The sequence below is a fragment of the Monodon monoceros genome, unplaced genomic scaffold (assembly GCF_005190385.1).
Source record: "Monodon monoceros isolate NGI ecotype Baffin Bay Population unplaced genomic scaffold, NGI_Narwhal_1 Super_Scaffold_18, whole genome shotgun sequence".
NCBI lineage: Eukaryota > Metazoa > Chordata > Mammalia > Artiodactyla > Monodontidae > Monodon > Monodon monoceros.
In genome coordinates this window covers 77,826,838-77,844,106 of record NW_021703774.1, presented here as the reverse complement: position 1 = coordinate 77,844,106, position 17,269 = coordinate 77,826,838, and positions in this window count along the sequence as shown.

Below are 17,269 nucleotides of genomic sequence, written 5' to 3'. Positions count from 1 at the left end.
TGTATCAATTTACATTCCCACCAACAGTGCAAGAGGGTTCCCTTTTCTCCACACCCTCTCCAGCATTTGTTGTTTGTAGATTTTCTGATGATACCCATTCTAACTGGTGTGAGGCGATACTTCATTGTAGTTTTGATTTGTATTTCTCTAATAATTAGTGATGTTGAGCAGCTTTTCCTGTGCTTCTTGGCCATCTGCATGTCTTCTTTGGAGAAATGTCTATTTAGGTCTTCTGCCCATTTTTGAATTGGGGTGTTTGTTTTTTTAATATTGAGCTGCATGAGCTGTTTATATATTTTGGAGATTAATCCTTTGTCCATTGATTCATTTGCAAATATTTTCTCCCATTCTGAGGGCTGTCTTTTCATCTTGTTTATGGTTTCCTTTGCCGTGCAAAAGCTTTTAAGTTTCATTAGGTCCCATTTGTTTATTTTTGTTTTTATTTCCATTACTCTAGGAGGTGGATCAAAAAAGATCTTGCTGTGATTTATGTCAAAGAGTGTTCTTCCTATGTTTTCCTCTAAGAGTTTGATACTGTCCAGTCTTACATTTAGGGCTCTAATCCATTTTGAGTTTATTTTTGTGTTTGGTGTTAGGGAGTGTTCTAATTTCATTCTTTTATATGTAGCTGTCCAGTTTACCCAGCACCACTTATTGGAGAGGATGTCTTTTCTCCATTGTATACCCTTGCCTCCTTTATCTAAGGTAAGGTGACCATAGGTGAGTGGGTTTATCTCTAGGCTTTCTATCCTGTTCCATTGATCTATGTTTCTGTTTTTGTGCCAGTACCATATTGTTTTGATTACTGTAGCTTTGTAGTATAGTCTGAAGTCAGGGAGTCTGATTCCTCCAGCTCCGTTTTTTTCCCTCAAGACTGCGTTGGCTATTTGGGGTCTTTTGTGTCTCCATACAAATTTTAAGATTTTTTGTTCTAGTTCCCTAAAAAATGCCATTGGTAATTTGATACGGATTGCATTGAATCTGTAGATTGCTTTGGGTAGTATAGTCATTATCACAATATTGATTGTTCCAATCTAAGAACATGGTATATCTCTCCATCTGTTGGTATCGTTTTTAATTTTCTTTCATCAGTGTCTTATAGTTTTCTGCATACAGGTATTTTGTCTCCCTAGGTAGATTTATTCCTAGATATTTTATTCTTTTTTTGCAATGGTAAATGGGAGTGTTTCCTTAATTTCTCTTTCAGATTTTTCATCATTAGCGTATAGGGATGCAAGAGATTTCTGTGCATTAGTTTTGTATCCTGCAACTTCACCAAATTCATTGATTAGCTCTAGTAGTTTTCTGGTGGCATCTTTAAGATTCTCTATGTATAGTATCATGTCATCTGCAAACAGTGACAGTTTTACTTCTTCTTTTCCAGTTTGTATTCCGTTTATTTCTTTTTCTTCTCTGATTGCCATGCCTAGGACTTCTAAAACTATGTTGAATAATAATGGTGACAGTGGACATCCTTGTCTTGTTCCTGATCTTAGAGGAAATGCTTTCAGTTTTTCACCATTGAGAATGATGTTTACTGTGGGTTTGTCATATATGGCCTGTATTATGTAAAGGTAAGTTCCCTCTATGCCCACTTTCTGGAGAGTTATTATCATAAATGGGTGTTGAATTTTGTCGAAAGCTTTTTCTGCATCTATTGAGATGATCATATGGTTTTTATTCTTCAGTTTGTTAATATGGTGTATCACATTGATTGATTTGCGTATATTGAAGAAGCCTTGTATCCCTGGGCTAAATTCCACTTGATCATCGTGTATGATCCTTTTAATGTGTTGTTGGATTCTATTTGCTAGTATTTTGGTGAGGATTTTTGCATCTATATTCATGAGTGATATTGTTCTGTAATTTTCTTTTTTTGTAGTATCTTTGTCTGATCTTGGTATCAGGGTGATGGTGGCCTCATAGAATGAGTTTGGGAGTGTTCCTTCCTCCACAATTTTTTGGAAGAGTTTGAGAAAGATAGGTGTTAGCTCTTCTCTTAATGTTTGATAGAATTCATCTGTGAAGCCATGTGGTCCTGGGCTTTTGTTTGTTGGAAGGTTTTTAATCACAGTTTCAAATTCATTACTTGTGTTTGGTCTGTTCATATTTTCTATTTCTTCCTGGTTCAGTCTTGGAAGGTTATAGCTTTCTAAGAATTTGTCCGTTTCTTCAAAGGTTGTCCATTCTATTGGCATCTAGTTTCTTGTAGTCGTCTCTTAGGATGCTTTGTATTTCTGCAGTGTCTGTTGTAACTTCTCCTTTTTCATTTCTAATTTTATTGATTTGAGTCCTCTCCCTCTTTTTCTTGATGAGTCTGGCTAACGGTTTATCAATTTTGTTTATCTTCTCAAAGAACCAACTTTTAGTTTTATTGATCTTTGCTACTGTTTTCTTTGTTTCTATTTCATTTATTTCTGCCTGAACTTTATGATTTCTTTCCTTCTTCTAACTTTGGGTTTTGTTTGTTCTTCTTTCTTTAGTTCCTTTAGGTGTAAGGTTAGTTTGTTTATTTGAGATTTTTCTTGTTTCTTGAGGTAGGCTTGTATAGCTATAAACTTCCCTCTTAGAACTGCTTTTCCTGCATCCCATAGGGTTTGGGTTGTTGTGTTTTCGTTGTCATTTGTCTCTACGTATTTTTTGATTTTCTCTTTGATTTCTTCAGTGATCTCAAGGCTAACGTATGTTTAGCCTCCATGTGTTTGTGTTTTTTTCCATTTTTTTCCCCTGTAATTCATTTCTAATCTCATAGCATTTTGGTCAGAAAAGATTCTTGACATGATTTCAATTTTCTTCTTTTTACTGAGGCTTGATTTGTGACCCAAGATGTGATCTATCCTGGAGAATGTTCCATGCGCACTTGAGAAGAAAGTGTAATTTGCTGTTTCTGGATGGAATGTCCTAAAAATATCAATTAACTCAATCTGGTCTATTGTGTCATTTAAAGCTTCTGTTTCCTTATTTATTTTCACTTTGGCTGATCTGTCCATTGGTGTAAGTGAGGTGTTAAAGTCCCCCACTATTATTGTAATACTGTTGATTTCCTCTTTTATAGCTCTTAGCAGTTGCCTTATGTATTGAGGTGCTCCTATGTGGGGTGCATATATATTTATAATTGTTATATCTTCTTCTTGGATTGATCCCTTGATCATTATGTAGTGTCCTTCCTTGTCTCTTGTAACATTCTTTATTTTAAAGTCTGTTTTATCTAATATGAGTATTGATACTCCAGCTTTCTTTTGATTTCCATTTGCATGGAATACCTTTTTCCATCCCCTCACTTTCAGTCTGTATGTGTGCCTAGGTCTGAAGTGGGTGTCTTGTAGACAGCATATATGTGTGTCTCGTTTTTGTATCCATTCAGCAAGCCTGTGTCTTTTGGTTAGAGCATTTTATCCATTTGCATTTGAGGAAATTATTGATATGTATGTTCCTATTACCATTTTCTTAATTGTTTGGGGTTTGTTATTGTAAGTCTTTTCCTTCCCTTGTGTTTCCTGCCTAGAGAAGTTCCTTTAGTGTCTGTTGTAAAGCTGGTTTGCTGGTGCTGAATTCTCTTAGCTTTTGCTTGTCTGTAAAGGTTTTGATTTCTCCATCGAATCTAAATGAGATCCTTGCCGCCTAGAGTAACCTTGGTTGTAGGTTCTTGCCTTTCATCACTTTAAGTATATCATGCCACTCCCTTCTGGCTTGTAGAGTTTCTGCTGAGAAATCAGCTGTTCACTTTATTGGGGTTCCCTTGTATGTTATTTGTCATTTTTCCCTTGTTGCTTTCAATAATTTTTCTTTGTCTTTAATTTTTGCCAATTTGATTACTATGTGTCTTGGCATGTTTCTCCTTGGGTTTATCCTGTATGGGACTCGCTGTGCTTCCTGGACTTGGGTGGCTATTTCCTTTCCCATGTTAGGGAAGTTTTCAACTATAATCTCTTCAAATATTTTCTCAGGTCCTTTCTCTCTCTCTTCTCCTTCTGGGACCCCTATAATGCAAATGTTTTTGCCTTTAATGTTGTCCCAGAGGTCTCTTATGCTGTCCTCATTTCTTTTCATTCTTTTTTCTTTATTCTGTTCCGCAGCAGTGAATTCCACCATTCTGTCTTCCAGGTCACTTAACCGTTCTTCTGCCTCAGTTATTCTGCTATTGATTCCTTCTAGTGTAGTTTTCATTTCAGTTATTGTATTGTTCATCTCTTTTTGTTTGTTCTTTAATTCTTTTATATCTTTGTTAAACATTTCTTGCATCATCTCGATCTTTGCCTCCATTCTTTTTCTGAGGTCCTGGATCATCTTCACTATCTTTATTCTGAATTCTCTTTCTGGAAGATTGCCTATCTCCATTTCATTCAGTTGTTTTTCTGGGGTTTTATCTTGTTCCTTCATCTGGTACATAGCCCTCTGCCTTTTCGTCTTGTCTTTCTGTGACTGTGGTTTTTGCTCCACAGGCTGCAGGATTGTAGTTCCTTTTGCTTCTGCTGTCTGCCCTCTGGTGGATGTGGCTATCTAAGAGGCTTGTGCAAGTTTCCTCTTTTAATCTCTTTTTTAAGGTGGAGTAAGTATCCATTAGGGAAACTGACATCTTTCTGATATTGAGTTTTTCATGATTAACATGGTATAGGTATCCATTCATTTGGATCTTCTTTATTGTCTTTTAGTAAAATGTAATGTTTTTATTTCCACAAAGATCTTACGCATGTTTGGATACCTTTTGTTTTGGGTTGTTGTTGCTATTATAGATATTAAGTTAAAAAATTATTACTCCTATTTGGGCTGGGTAGAAAAATACAACAGACTTTTGTATATTCATCCTATATCCAACTACTTTGCTAAATTTTCTTCATTCCAGTAATAAATTATTTTCAGTTTTTCATGTAGACAATCATGTTTTCTGCAAATAATGACCAATTTGTTTTTTTTTCCTTTAGAAGTTTTATACCTTCTACTTATTATTCTTGTATTGTTTCACTGATTATGACCTCTGAAACAATAGTGCATCGATATACTCTGAGCAAGCATCTTTCTTATTCCTGATTTTAAAGGGTCCCATTCATTCTCTCCTACCTCCACACCTCACTCCACTGAAACTGATCTTGCTAAAGTCACCAATGACCTCTATATTGCTAAATTCAAAAGGCACTTTAAAATGATAGTTTGTTTGACCTCAGTTGCATTGACATCATTGATCATGTCTATTCCTGAAATATTCTCTTCTTTCAGCTCTCCAATACCACATTCTCCTTCTGTATCACTGACTGCTTCTTCTCAGGTATTCTTTTCTTAACATCTATCTGTCCTCTAAATGTTGACCCTATCCTGGGCTCCATCCTGTGTCTCTTCTTCAGTCTACTTTCTTAACTGTGGTCATCCATTCCATGTCTCTATATGTCATCTGTTCAATACACACACACACACACACACACACACACACACTGGCCAGCTTGACATTATGCTTAGATGTCACAAAGGCATCTCAAACTTAACATGTTCAAGACTAAACTCTTTACCTTCCCTATGCTAATGTAATCTGCCTGTAGTTCCCCCATCTCAGTAAATGGCACTTTCAACTACTCAGTTACTCACAGTGGAAATCTGGGAGTCATTTTATGTCCTCCATCTCTTTCATCTCCCAAATCGAATCTATTACCAGGAATTATTTATTTTAACTTCTAGATATATCCCCATATTCCCTTGTTTCTTCATGTCTTTTTAGTCTAAGCTACTATCCTTTCTTGCCTGACCTATAGCAATAGTCTTCTAAGTGGTGTTCTTAACATTCATTCGTTTCCAAGCCCTTTGACAAAGCAGTTAAGTGCTAGTTTAGAAATACAAACCAGATCATGTTACTCCTTAGTGTCCCTCTAGTGACCTCTCATTGCACTATGAGAAAAATCCAAAACTTTAGGATGGTCTTGAAGGATCTGAATGGTGTGACTTCTTCTTCCCTCTCCACCTTTATCTGTGCTGCTAATCTCTCACTCACTGTCCTCTAGCCACCTGGACCTTTCTGTAGTCCTCTGAGAGGCCCAGTTTTTCCTGCCTAACATCTTTGTACTGATAAACTCCAAGAGGCCAGGGACTGTATCTTTCTTGTTCTCAGGTGCATACCCAAGCATGTGTAAATAGTGAATAAATATTTGCTACATAATGAATAAATGAATGATGTTTCCTTTATTTAAAATGTTCCTCCCTCATTTATTATCTGGTTAAATCTTATCTATCTTTTAGGTCTCATATCACTTTAAATATCAATTCCTCAAAGATGTCTTCTGATGACCACCCCTCACCTTACCCTTCCTTTCTTGAGGCAACAGCCCTCACTGGCTACAGGGGTAGGTACTGACCCTGACTGGACCAACTTCACAGTTCCCCATTCCTCTGGTCAATATAAGTCCTCTCCTCAGATTTTCCTATCTGGTTTGGTAAGGAAGGCTCTTTTGCCCTTAGGTCATAGAGTTACTTGGTTGTGAATCATGTTCTCTGATGTGTGAAGAAAGCTTGGGGACAGGAGAGAATGAGGCCAACTCAGAGAGGTGTGGAGAAGAGGAACAGAGAGTCCAGATGGCATGCCAGTCTTTGGATCTCATCAGCTCCCTTGAGGCATTCTCCAAGCCTGGATTGTCAGCTCTTCCTTGCTTCCATGAGCGACCCCAGTATCTTCTTAATCAATTGCTCCTTTTTGCTTACACTAGTTCAAATTGGGGTTCTGTTATTTGTAATTGAAAGATTCCTGATGACTACACATTATTTGACCTCTCAATCTAAATTGAGTCCTCATATTATACTCCTTAAAATACCCTATGCTTTTCCTTCAGAACACTTATCAGAATTAATAAGCATGTACTCATTTGTATGTTTACTTGTTTAATGTTTGACTCCCCACAGATGATAGAAGCCATGTTTATTTTGTTCACTACTTTTTATCCAGCACACACTGTAGTGCTTTACCCATAGCAAGCACTCAATAAATATTTGTTGAAGTAATGGCTGAATGAATGACTCTGTGACTGACTAGATATGAAGGGGAACCAGAAAGGGAGGAGGCTTAGGGTAACAACACATTGTCTGGCTTCGCCAAGAGGGTGGAGGATGATATCAGTGGCTCATATTGAGAACATACGAGGAGGAGTCAACTTAGGGAGGAAGAACATGAGTTAAATTTTGGACATGAGTTGGGGCTCCCCAGTACCCATGGCACAGTGGAGCTTTCCAGCAAATAGGGGAGTTATCTGTCTCCAGCTTAGGAGAGAGGACTGGTTAGAGATCTGATTTGGGAGGCCTTAGATAATAGGGAGCATTAGAAGTTTGGGTGCAGATGAGATCTTCTCAGGAGCAGACCTAATGACTGAGGAGAGGGCCCTGAGGAACCACCCTTCAGGCTGGCCTAAATCCAGAGCTGTTCAGTGGTTCTCAGGGTCTGGCTAATTCCTGGCTTCTAGGTGGGACACAAGATCTACCGGCCAAGAGGTTTAGTCCTAGGTTTTGGGGGAGTCTCTGGGAAGAAGGAAGTATGAGGCTGAGTCCATCCTCCGTGACCTCTTTGGCAGATCAGTGCCCTCTAGAGCAAGGCAGGGCTTCCCACCTACACATAGTCTCTGTCTATCTGCTCCAAACTCTGATCCTCCACCCAGGACTGCCTTAAGGCATCTGATATGTGCCAGGAACTTTGAAAGTTTTTCCATATGTGATCTCATTTAATCTTTAACCTTCTGAGGTATAAACTATTATACCCATTTTACAGAAGAAGGATCAGGCGTTGAGAAGGTAAAAAACTTGCCCTGGATCTGACATTTGGGACATGCTCAGGCCAAAACTCCAGCACCACGATCTTCACACCTTCCAGGCTTCCTCTTCATCACAGGAGCTGTGGGAACAAAAGCTTTCCCCTCAGAGGGCCAACTATTAACCAGTTGCCAACTCTTGCCGAACGCACTTCTCGGAGGAGAGTGAAGGCAAGGTCTACAAATCCATCTCATGGAGGAATCTCTCCCTTGGCACTACTGTCAGTCTGCATGATAACTCCCAGTAGCCCTTGCTTCAGGGCTGGTCCCCTGACTAGGCTTGCCTTCTTGGAAGTTTACCAGGCTTCTCTCTGTTCACTGGCAGAGCAGCACCTCAAGGAGTCTCCTTGGTTTCCCCTGGAAAGTCCTGGCAAACAGAGATCCAGCACTCTGAGTTGAGCTGCACTCGAGATTATTTTCCTAATTCTGAGAGTAGAATTATTTATCTGGAGAAGTAAAGTATCTGGAAATATAAAAGCAACAGGCCAAAATAAAAATCCTCTTATAATAAAAAACAAATTTTTGGAAAAATAATCATGGCTTCAAGTACTTTGGGGATGTCATTGCTGATCTAAAGCCATTTTTATTAATTTAGGGCCATAAAACATAATTCAGTTTGCTCCAAAAACTATCACATCTGGTATATTTGGAGACAAGCAAGCTTGGGGGAAAATGGAAAAAATACAGGAGAGAAAAGGGGATTCCCATATTTCTCTTTGAGTTTTCTAAGAAAACAAAAGTTTTTCTCAGAAAAAAATTTTTTTCCCTCAGATTTTATTGTGACCCAGCTCTGTGATCCAGAAAAATACACTCACAAAAGCCATCTCTCCTGGTCAATACCTACCATATATTTCCACACTGAAGGGAATATTATTTATCCACACTCTTTCTTCCACCTCTAAAGGGTTCATCAGGCCAAGGTGGGGGGCTCACTGTTTGTCTAGGACAACCACACTCAAACCAATGCATCTTGTAGAAATGAAGAGAGTTGAGTCCTGAACAGGGGTCATAATCCAAGTTTCTAGCTAAGACACACATATAGATAAATCTCTAGGAAATTCTTATGCTTGTTGTATAGATCTATAATTCAACAATCACTTACTAGGCTTCTTCCATGCCAGGAGTCAAACGAAGGGATGGAAGTATAAAGGTGAATGAGCCACAGTGCTCTCGCTGAAGGATCTTACAACCCAATGGGAGAAACCAACAAGAAAATCAGCAATGGTTGTGGTGTACACAGGAGGTTCCACCTGCACTGAACCTGAGGGGGTGGCGGGGGTTGGGGAAGATGAAGATGGGTGTGGTGGAGAGTCAGGGAAGATTTCCTGGAGATGGGTCTGCCTCAGCTGTGTCCTGTTGGACCAAAAGGAATTAGCCAAGCAGAGTGGGAAAAGGGCATTCAAGGTAGAGGGAGCATTGTATGAAAAAAAGAAATAAATAAAAGGAAAAGGGAGAGCATTTGGCACTTTTGTGGAGCTATAAATAGACAGTATGACTTGAGAGGTCAGAGAAAGGAAGGAAAGAGTCGAGAAGAGGCTGGACAGGAAGGTAGTCGGCTCGTGATGGAGGGACTGGGTTGCTGGATTTTATCCTATAAATCAGGAGTCAACAAATGTTTTCTGTAAAGGGACAAATAATACATATTTTACATTTTATGGGTCATGCAGTCTCTGTCACAACTACTCAACTCTCTCCTACTGTAGCATAAAAATAACCATAGATGGGCTTCCCTGGTGGCGCAGTGGTTGAGAGTCCGCCTGCCGATGCAGGGAACACGGGTTCGTGCCCCGGTCCGGGAGGATCCCACATGCCGCGGAGCGGCTGGGCCCGTGAGCCATGGCCGCTGAGCCTGCGCGTCCGGAGCCTGTGCTCTGCAATGGGAGAGACCACAGCAGTGAGAGGCCCGCGTACCGCAAAAAAAAGAAAAAAGTAACCATAGACAATATGTAAATGAATGAGCATGGCTATGTTCCAATAAAACTTTATTTATAAAAACAGGCAGTAGCCTGGATTAGCTTGTGGGCCAATATTTGTTGAACCTTGTTGTAAATCATAATCACCAAGAAATAGGCTAACCAACACATCATGATTTACCCAGGACTTCCCTAATTTTAGCACTGAAGGTCCCACATCCTCAGAAATTCCTCAGTCTCCCCAAGCCAACCTAGGTAAGCAGAACGGTTGGTCATCCTACCTAGGAATGTTGTTTAAAAATATAGAATCCTGATGCCACTCCTGACTTGAATCAAAATCTACTGGGATTGAGGAAGCTATGGGATGGGGCACCATCTATAGGCCAGAAAGTGATCAGGTTTGTATATCAGATGGGTTGCTCTCAAGGCAGGAATATGTACCCATAGACCCCTACCCCAGATGGCAGGAGAACATGTTCACCAAGGCCCTTTGAAAGGATGGATTCATCCCAGCAGCAGCACCTGGCCTAAGGCTGGACATGAACTGGTTTATGCAGATGCTTTTTCTCTAAGTAATCACTGCCCACTAAAGATAGGGGAGGGTCCACAGAATCCAAGCGACAGGACATTTGACTGGACCACTGCAGGGGAGGAACCAGAGGAGCCTAGAGACCAAGGCTCACCAGGCCAGGGAGGGCCTCACTGTTTGTCTAGAGAAGCCACATCCAAATCGACACTCCTTCCAGAAATGAAGAGGGGAGCGAGACCTGGGCTGGAGTCACAATCTACCTTTCCAGCTAAGGCACACATACAGATACAGAAAATAAGCAGAGGAGAAGATAAACTTTTGTGCCTACATGTCAGTTTTTGGAAACTTTTCGTGTCAGCCCTTATCAGCAACAGCTCTGAAGAGCCAGGTCTGAAATTTTCCTTTCTGAAGCAACAGGTGTTTTACTTCTGTTAGAAATGGCCACTGTTTGGCTTGGACAAACAAAGAGTTTACATTAAAAAGACTAATAGTGCTCCGTTTATTTCCTTAATCAGTCCCTTTCTAATTTAACGTCAGAGCCATGGGGGAATTTTCCACTTAATTATAAACAGTGCTTCCTATCTTCTGGATTGCTCTTTTCCAAAACAGGTGGGTCTTGTTCTAAGAAGGTCAATATATGAAAATCCAGGCTCACAGTAGAGATAATTTGAATTACATAAAAAATTTTTAATGTTTAAAATAGGTAGTCCTTTGTACACTGCAGAGTTTGTTTATGAACCATTAAGCCCATTAACTGTTTGGCCAGCATTCTTGAGCTATCGCCAAAGAATGAAGAGCAATCAGAAATAAAAATAAAATCTATTTTAAACCAATGGGGAAATAAGTAGCCTTGTAGTATTAGGCAGCTGAGCTTGGTAGTTAAAAGAAATGGCTTTTGAGTAAAACTGCCTCTGTTGGAAACCTTGCTTTGCTTCTCACTAGTTTTGTGACTCTAGGCATGTTAATTCATCTCCCCAAGCCTCAGTTTCCTTATCTGTGAGCTAGAAATACTAATAATAGTTTCCACATAGAATTGCTGTGAAGATAAAATAAGGTAATATAAATAAAGTGCTTAGCATAGGAAATACACAATAAATGTTAGCTATAATATTACTCCCACTAGGCTAGTCATTTTATCTCTATGGGCCCACATTTTCACATTAGTGAAATGAAGGAGCCTACTTCTAACATCTTCCTGTTAGTTGCTAAGTCTTCACCTTATATAGAAAAACCAAGAAGAAAGGAAGGCAGGGCTACACGGGTACAAAAACATCATTCTCCAGGACCGCCCTCTGAAAAGTAGCAATGTGTTAGGAGGATATAAACACAGAAATGGCACGTCCATTTGATGATAAATAGAGAGAGAAACAGGGGACAGACTACATACCGCCTAGCCAGAAGACAGATATCTATGATATCCTCCAGTACATTTAAAAGCCAGCTCAGAAGCTAAGATATTACACATTACCGGGAGGCCATGTGCTCTAAACTCTTTGCTGGGTATCTCGTTCTTCTAAAAGGAGAGCATCTGGTAAGTTTTTAACCTACTTCACTGGCATTTTTATTGTTTGAGTGTGAACGTATCAGCAAAAGTTAAAATGTATAGACTTCATTTTCACCATCAAAGAAGAACAAATTGGTGCTGTAAAAATGGGAGGAACTCTGGAAGAAAAGACTATGTCATCACCCAAGTTATAAGCCTAAGGGACAGGAATGCTGGGCATACCCTACAGTACTCCAAATAGTGGTGACTTTGCAAATGGAATTCTACAACCACAAATTATACCCAAGAAGAATAAATTAGTAGGAGTGTTGCTGGTGGTATTAATTTACTCCAGGTATTTTTAAAATTAATTTTTACTGCAGTATAGTTGCTTTACAATGTTGTGTTAGTTTCTGCTGTACAGCAAAGTGAATCAGCTATATGTATACATATACCCCCTCTTTTTTGGATTTCCTTCCCATTTAGGTTACTCCAGGTATTACTGAGTACCTACTACCTTCCAGGTTCTATGCTACATACTGGGAAGACAGAAATGTTTTTAAAAAGCCATGGTCCTAAAGGAACCCACAAGCTTGCAGAGTATCGTTTATGGAGATGCCATCAAGTAGACAATTCCAATACATCTTCAGTACTGTTGAGATAGAAGTGTGCACAGGCTACTAAACTTGTGAGGGGCTCCTAGCTAGATTGGGAGGGGTCAGAGAAAACTCCCCAGTCAGGGTGATAACTGAGGTAAATTTTCAAGGATGTATAGAAGTATAGTAAGAGGTACAGGTAAGAAGGAGGTTCTATTCTGAAGAAATAGAATGTCTGTAAGATATCATTGCAGAACCTTGGAACAACATAGATTTTCTCTAAAACTGAATTTGAATTACAGTGTAAAGGGAGAGGTAGTGAGAGGTCCAGGTCATGGTAGGCCTTGTATGAGGAGAGCCTTGTATAAGGACCCTGTCAAAGAGCTTGGATGTTATCCTGCAGGCTAATAGGACATCACAGAAAAGTTTGAATCAAGGGAATGCTACGGTCTAAATTATATTTTAAATCTGTGGCATTGTGTGGGGTAGATTTTATAGAATCGAAGCTGAACAGAGAGAGATCAGTGGCAGAAATCAAAAAGAGATGAGAAATAAAATAGGGAGTGGCAAGAGGATGGAGAGAGGGAATGGATTTGAGTTACATTAGGAGGTGGAATGATTCTGCTATGGATTGGATATAGAAGATAAGCAAAAGGGGCTTCCCTGGTGGTGCAGTAGTTAAGAATCCACCTGCCAATGCAGGGACACAGGTTCCTGCCCTGGTCCGGGAAGATCCCACATGCCGCGGAGCAACTAAGCCCGTGCGCCACAACTACTGAGCCTGCGCTCTAGAGCCTGCATGCCACAACTACTGAAGCCTGCACGCATAGGGCCCGCTCTCCACAATAAGAGAAGCCACCGCAATGAGAAGCCTGCGTACCGCAACGAAAAGTAGCCTCTGCTTGCTGCAACTAGAGAAAGCCCGCTCACAAAGACCCAACGCAGCCAAAAATAAATAAATTAAATAAATAAATTTTAAAAAAAGAAAAGAAAAAATTTAAAAAAGAAGATAAGCAAAAAAGCCTAATGCTAACGATGACAAAAGGAGTAATGTTGGTGGTTGAAGACAGTTGAGTAGATGAGACAGCCCAAGGCAGAGTAGGTGGGGTGAGATGAAAAGATGATGGAGGACTGGCTGAAGAGCAAATCAAGAAAGAAGTGGAAAATAAACAGCCAGAGAAGTAGGACGCAAACCAGGAGAGAGAGTTACCAAAAAATCAAGAAAGGCAAGGGTTTCAAGTGGGAAGTCAACCGTGTCTCAGTATTGGACTTAGCAATAAAAAGGCAGTTTTTGATCTAGTCAGGAGTAGTGTCAATGGAGTGGTAATGACAGAAGCCAGATTGCAGCGAGCTGAGGGGTGAGCGGGAGGTGAGAAGTAGAGACAGGACATAGGTTGCTCTCTCAGGAGCCTCAGCCATAAAGAAAAGAACAGATTTAAAGAGATGCCAGGGAGTTGAGGAAGACATTTTTTTAAATAATTAAAAAAAATTTTTTTAAAATTTGATAACCATTGAGAAACCTGAGCACATTTATGTGGAGAGGAGAGGAGCCATTGAAGAGGGAGAAGTTGAAGACAGACGCTGGATGTGAGGGAGCCATCTCCAGCAGTGGCCACGCCGCCCCTCAAAGGGGCACTAGCAGAGCAGACCCACTGTTGGGGATGCTAGAGAAAATGCTTTTCCTTTGATCAGCCTAGCTGAGCCCAATGATACCTTCTAACTTGTAGATTCTTCAGTGTGACAGTGATGTATTGATCTGTTTGCATTTGCATTGCGGCACGGTGACCCAGGTGGGGCATTCAGGCAGGCTGAAGCCACATAACGGGTTGAATCAGCCAGTCTGAAGTAAGATCCCTTGGCCCTCTTGGCCACTCCCAGCCCCTTGTGATTCAGAGATCACAATGAATTAATTCAGGATAGAGGTGATTGTCAGGCCAGCCATCTCCCTGACAACCTTCCCACGTCTACCTTGGGGAAAAGCCAGGCAAGGCCACTTCTCTCCAACTTCTAAAGCAATATTTGGCTTCAAAGTCTACTTGTCATTTAAATTCAACTCAACTCAATTCAATTAAGCAAACATCCATTGAGTGTGTACTGTTTGCCAAGGTTGTGCGATGACAGGAACAGGCTTCCTGCCCACAGAAATGCAGCCCTTCCCCAGTCACTCATCTTTCCTGTGAATTGGAGGTAAATAGAAAAGAAATTATTATGACAGTCAGGGGAGTGTTTTTCAAAGTATGTTTACGAAGCCCTTAGATTCTAAAGAGGTGCTCCCTGACCAAGGAGGTGGATGGAGGGAGGAGAAGCAGAGATTCCAGGCCTCCACATTCCAGCTTCAACTCAAGCAGCTCTGCTTTCATTTGTTTTATATATTCAGGTTGTCACAGGTTTTTGTTTGAACCAAGAGTTCCATTGCTAAGAGAAGCTTAACACCCCACCAAAGTCATGCTTGCTAATCAAAATTAAGAAAGGCATAACTCTAAAAATTACCAAAAAGGCATTGAATAAAGGGGTTCATTTGGTCTTCCAAAACTCTGCTCACGAATTAATTCATCTGTAAAATGAATATATACCAGCAGTCATTGTACCAGTTCCATGTTGGGCACTGAGGAAATAGAGGTAAAGAAAACCTGGTCTCTTCCCTCAAAGACGTTACAATCCAGTAATGGAGACAGACAGAGGAATGATCACTGTCAGGGGGGCAGTAAGTGTCATGATCAAGGTGTGGGTTAAGTGTGGTGGGGAGACAAAGGCGACAAGAATGAACTTTGTCTGAGAGGTAGGGGAGAGGATTTGCCAGGGGAAGCTTCACAAGAGACCTGTTTGAGCTGAGTCCTAAAGGATGCATAGGGATTTGCCCCGAGAGGGAGAAGGACGGGTGTGCGCCTATTCCTATGGGGGAGCCCTCAGTGCAGGGAGGGGAAAGGCAGGAGATGACCAAACACCAGCGCTCAGTCAATATGCGGGGACGAGCTGAGCGAGCGATCTTGGCAGCTTTCTCGAGCCATCGGTCAGTCAGGGACTCTAGCTCCATGTCCTTCCAAGTACTGCCACCTAGTGGCCATGCTCAACGCTTCCCTGGAGAGTCTTTAATCTGGATGCAGACCTGGAGTCATCTCAGTCTTCCCACTGATTTAAGAGTTGAGGAAACAGTGAACATAAAACAGTGATAAGTGACTCCTCTGGGAGCACAGAGTTTGTGAGAGCTGCGGCTGCAATAGAGCCCAGGTCTTGCAACTCCAGGACCAGCTTGGGAGTGATCTAGTTTGCCCCCAGCCATGCTCTGGCTCTAGCAGGCTTAGGCTGAAGGTCGAGTGAGACTCAACCTGGTGGCTGCCTCTGGAGTGTACTTAAAATCCTCATCTCAGGCTTTGGTGGGATGGGGACACTTTAAGAGAGAAAGGGGCTTCCCTGGTGGCGCAGTGGTTGAGAGTCTGCCTGCCGATGCAGGGGACGTGGGTTCGTGCCTGGGTCCGGGAAGATCCCACATGCTGCGGAGCGGCTGGGCCCGTGAGCCATGGCCGCTGGGCCTGCGCATCCGGAGCCTGTGCTCCGCAACGGGAGAGGCCACAACAGTGAGAGGCCCGCGTACTGCGAAAAAAAAAAAGAGAGAGAGAGAGAGAAGGAACATGGGAGTAAGCAGTTGAGCTGGAAAGAAAAAAGGGTATATTCTCCCCACCCCATACCCACTGGTCCAGGCTTCAAATCTCTATTAGCAATGAGAAGAAGGTGGCTAGTGATGTTCTGGATGGATAGACACTATATACTTCAGGCACTGAAGCCAGCATGTCAAAGAGAGAAGGGGAGTGGGCTCTCCATCTAAGTCCTTCCTGAGGAATAGATGGGGGCGGAGGAGCCCCAGAGCCACAGGCAAAGGAGAAGAGCTCATGAACAGGGCTAGAGGCCTCTGAAAACACCTGTCAGCTGCTGAATGTCCAAAAAAGTGCATTCAAATAGGTTTCTCTATTTAAGCCAACCATTTACATGCAACGTGTTTCAGAAGCCCATCTGGGGTTGCAAAACCCACTAATGTTCCAACCTATACTGTGATAAAGCCATGTAATCCACTATCCTGATCAAACCTCCTATGTCATTGTGTGTATGTGTGGTCATACCGCATGGTGCCTGCGTATATTTTATATTTTGTGTATATATAGCTGCTATAGGTATATATGCTTATTTTATACCCAGAAGCTAATGCAGAATGGATTTTTAAGACTTTACAATAAAAGTCATAGAAATAATAAGGCTAATTTGATTGACATAGTCAAAAGAAAACAAGAACTAGATAGTTAAGAAGGTAGGAAGAGAAATCGATGTCTTGAACAACAACAGCTTTGGGCAGAAGAGTACAAGGTTGAGCCTAAGCTTTGATCTGAACATCCCATCAACTTGGGAGAGAAAAGAATTGTCACTGATGAGCCCTGAATGAGCACCAGGCATTTCATAGGTTATTGCATAACATACCATCAGGTAGGTATCTTTTTGTTTGTTTGTGTTTTTGTTTTTTCGCAGTACGCGGGCCTCTCACTGCTGTGGTCTCTCCCGTTGCAGAGCACAGGCCCCGGACGCGCAGGCTCAGCGGCCATGGCTCATGGGCCCAGCCGCTCCACGGCATGTGGGATCTTCCCAGACCAGGGCACGAACCCGTGTCCCCTGCATCAGCAGGCGGACTCTCAACCACTGCGCCAGCAGGGAAGCCCCCATCAGGTAGGTATCTTGATCTTCATTTTGTAGAGGAGGAAACAAAGGCTTGGGGGGTTATTTGACTTACCTGAGGTCATGCAGCTATTACATGATAGAGTCACTCTATGAAATGGGAAATGGGAGAGCCCTAAATTATTTCATTGGCGCCCTAGTCTGTTTACCTCCAAAACCCTTGTCTCCACCCCCTCTTGCTTTTTTTTCAAGCATCCCCAGAATGAAGGCTTCTGGCACAAAGAGAGAAAGTTTTCTGGCTGCGAGCAGAGGGT